This window comes from Carcharodon carcharias, chromosome 15 (assembly GCF_017639515.1).
Source record: "Carcharodon carcharias isolate sCarCar2 chromosome 15, sCarCar2.pri, whole genome shotgun sequence".
Lineage (NCBI taxonomy): Eukaryota > Metazoa > Chordata > Chondrichthyes > Lamniformes > Lamnidae > Carcharodon > Carcharodon carcharias.
The window spans coordinates 136395708-136399837 of NC_054481.1; the positions used below are offsets into that span (position 1 = coordinate 136395708).

Sequence of the window (4130 nt, forward strand, 5' to 3'; positions counted from 1 at the left end):
CAGCTTAACCAACATTACCTGGGTTAGTCATACCATAATAGGTTTAGAGGGAGCAGAATGACTGAATTGCGTCCAGGAGATCTTTTTGAGCCACCACATAGAAGGGCCTCCAAGAGAGGGGGCAGTCCTAAAATTAATTTTAGGGAATGAAGAAGGGCAAGTGGTATAGTTATCAGTCGGGGCGCATGTTTGCAGATAGTGATCATAACTCCGTTACAATAAAGGTTGTTATGGAAAAGAGAAGGATGGGCAAGATGTCAGACTTCTAAGTTGGGTAAAGCCGATTTTTATAAGGTCACATATGAGCTGCCCAGATTGGACCAGGAGCAGCTGTTTTTCGATAAACCTGCATCAGAGTAGTGGGGATCATTCAGGAAGGAATTTGACAGAGAACAGGGCCAACATGTTCAAGTATGGATAAAGGATGGGACCAACAAATCCAGGTGACCCTTGATGACGAGGGACACACAGGATTGGATTTACAGAAAAAGGGAAGCTTATTGCAGATCCCGAGGACTCAAAACAACGGAAGCCCTGGAACAGGGTATAATGTATAGGGGAGAAAGAGAAAAGGGAAATTCAGAGAGCAAAAAGGTGGCATGAAAAACATTGGCAGGTAATATAAAGGAAAACCCAAAGTTATTTTATTTTTTTTTTTTTGCGGAGCGCTGAGAAAAACAATCTCCAGCAGCTCCAAGAAACAGAAATTGTGCTTCCGAAAACTCTTGATGTAGAATCCACACAGATAAAGCGCAAGCACCTGTCCATGTGCCATCTTAGAAGCACGTTAAGAGCAAGAAGATAACGGGGGAAAATGTACGGCCCATTAAGGACCACAGTGGTAATTTGTGTCTGGAGCCGTAAGGTGTTGGTAGGGCTCGGACTGAATACTTTATGTCAGCGTTCAAAAGTAAGAGGGACGATCTGGGCCTGGAATTCAAGCAGAAGAACTGTGCTTTAATTTAATAAATTACCATAGAAAGGGACGAGTTTCTAAATGGCCTGTTAGGCATAAAAGTAGATAAATCTGCAGGCCCAGTGTGTTGAGTGAGTCAAGGGAGGAGATAACATGGGCTCTGGCAATAATTATCAAAACCTTTCTGGCCACAGGAGAGTTGCCAGAGAGCTGGAGGACAACCATTGAGTAACGGTTATTAAAGAAGGGAGGAAGAGATAAACCAGGGAACTGCAGGCCAGTCAGTCTAAACTCAGTGGTGGAGAAGTATTGGAAGCAATTCTGAGGGATATAATTAATCTTCACTTGGAGAGGCAGGGATTAAGCAAGGGCAATCATCATTGTTTTGTTAAGGGGAAGTCACGCTGAGAAATTTGATTAAATTATTTGAAAAGTTAACCAGCTGTGTAGATGAGGCCAATGCATCTGATGTAGTCTACTTGGAATCCAAATTGGATTTTGATAAGGTCCCTCATGGGAGAGTTATAAAGAAGATGAGAGCCCATGGCATCAAGGATAGTTTTGCAAATAGGATCCAGAATTGTCTGTGTGGCAGGAAGCACAATTTGATGGTCAAAGGTTGTTTTGTGAATGGACGCCTGTGTCCAGGCGGGTTTCACAGGGATCGGGTATTATGCCCCTTGCTGTTTTCGGTAAATATAAATGATTTAGACTTAAATGTGGAAGGTTTGATCAGTAAGCTTGCGGATGTCATGGAAATTTTATGGGTCGATAATATTAAGGATGTTTGCCTTTGACTACAGATGGATATAGAGGGTCTGGTAAGATGGGATGACCAGAGGCAAATCGAATTTAATTTTGATAACTGCGAGGTGATGCACTTGGCCAGCACAAACAATGCAGGGGAATGCACGATGAATGGTAGGACACTGGGAAGTATCCAGGATCAGGGGACCTTGGTGTACATGTCCAACTGTCCCTTCAGACAGCGGGACAGGTAGATAAGGTGGATAAGGAGGATTATAGGATACTTTACTTTATTGGCCGAGGTATAAAATATAAGAGCAAAACGTTATGCTGGAAGCAAATAAAATGCTGGTTAGGCTACAGCTGGGGTACTGTGTTCTTCATCCGCATTATAGGAAGGGCGTGATTGCACCATAAGGAGTGCAAAGGAGATTCACCAGGATTTCCCTGGGCTGGAGAGTTTCAGTTATGAGGAGAGATTGGAAATACTGGCGTTATTTTCCCTGGAGAACAGGATATTAAGGGGGGACATTGGTTGCAATGTGTTAAATTATTACGGGCAAAGAAAGGGTAGACAGGAAGCAACTTTGCCCCCTGGTAGTGCGATAAATAACCAGGGGTAGTAGATTAATCGTAAGGGGCATGCTGTGTAGGCGGGATGTGAGGGAGAAATTTTTCACCCAGAGGGCGGTGGGAACTTTGAACTCATTGCCTGAAAGTTTGGAAGAGGCAGAAACCCTCATAACATTTAAGACATATTTGGCTGAGCACTTGTGATGCCATGGCATACAAAGCTATGGGCCAATTGCACAGAAATGAGATTGGGATGGTTAGGCATTTCTTTGACTGGTGCAGACTCGATGGGCCGAAGTGCCTTTTTTCCTGTGCTGATAGCCTCTATCTCTCTCTGACTTTATGATATCAACCGGAGAGGGAGCAAAGCTATAAATTCGGCAATGGATTTTGTGACTGGAGCTGAAGGGAAAGGCTTCAATCTTTCCACATTTATAACTGGAAGTGCAGTAATGGAGCTAAACATATTTTAAAATGCAAATAACTTAATCGAGAAACTTACCAGGAACTCCAACAACAGCCAGCATGGGATAGTAACCCGCTTGAATAACGTGAAGTACATATTGGATCCGCCGTGCTAAAGGTGTCCCATCTTGTGAAATATAGTGAAGAGCAGCATATAAACCCCTGCCCATTATTGACACATTATGATCTATTGGTCTCAAATTTTGTTCCATTGTTGTAAAATTCCAATCTGTTGTTCTCCAATTCTGCTCCATTGTTAGAACATTCAAATCTATTTTTCTCAGATTCTGATCTCTCCTCTCCCTCTCTCTGGAGCCACTGGTCCTTGTCGGTCGTCGAGGTTATGCTCCTGCTGATACTATGGGATGACAGGTTGAAAAGTGTCGCTTATTAATTTGAGAGGGAAACCCTCCAGTGGCTCAATTAGGATGCATGGAGCCTGACATTACATACAGTCACTAAACAAATAGGTTCAGGTAATGCCTTCCAATCCAACACTTTTTTGACACAATAAAAAATAACATTTACCCAGTCTGAACTGGATGACCAAGGGTCACTGAGGGAAAGAATGGTGGTGATAACGGAGGCACATACCATAATCGCGAAATCCTCCTTGGATCTGCTGGTGGTGCCTCTGTCACCATCCCTGTCGGACTTAGATGTGGTCATCATTAGTCAGGATTCATAGATCACACTGAAGGTTCGCCTGCTGGTAAACCATAGCTTATGGGAGACATTCTGCTAACTATGTAGAGTGCAAGACTTAGCAAATGGTTCACTAAGAAGAATCTCAGCATACTTAGCTGTCAGCTGATCCTACATTTCTGCTGTTGTAGGCTTCTATTCACATAATTAACATTAACCGTTTAGTTCACATCTCTCCAAACCCCAAGATTTTTGTTCTAACATAAATGTAATTACTTGTATCCTATCGCCCTCACATTGTCTCTGCCTTCATTCCGAGCTCAGAGTGAAATGCATTGTGATAGTTTGGCCGAACTTCCTGCCTCTTTTCTCAGCTCTGTTTGCGGTTGTATAAGATTCAGTCCCTCGATTATCTCTCTTGAAATCTGTAGAGAAGTACTTGTATCTACAGAGTCTATTGGTTGTCGCATAAGGTTGTTTTACGGATCATATTGGCATGTAGCCCATTCCATTAAAGGTATTCTAATTGTATAGATAAGTGCGCATCTGTTTCTTCACACTATCATTTGGGCTTTACAGTTCTGTTCAGAAATACATGCACATTCTCCTGGTTGGAGTTCATTTAAATCTGCATTCTATGGTTATTATGCTTATTATGCTTTTAGGTCGGATTGCACTATGTTCACACTCCTTCTCATTTCAATCTCTCTATATGATGCTTTGGGATATGTTATAAACCTAAGTGGAAGAGCAGAAAATTGAGTCCCAATTCACCTTTCAATCA

At 42.4% G+C, this 4130-nt stretch overlaps 1 non-coding gene across 1 annotated transcript; it reads right to left on the reverse strand.

The window, feature by feature from the left end:
- Positions 1–661: 661 nt before the first annotated feature.
- Positions 662–791, reverse strand: LOC121288770. Its single transcript, XR_005945445.1, has one exon. It is a non-coding gene; the product is annotated as a U11 spliceosomal RNA (small nuclear RNA).
- Positions 792–4130: the final 3339 nt, after the last annotated feature.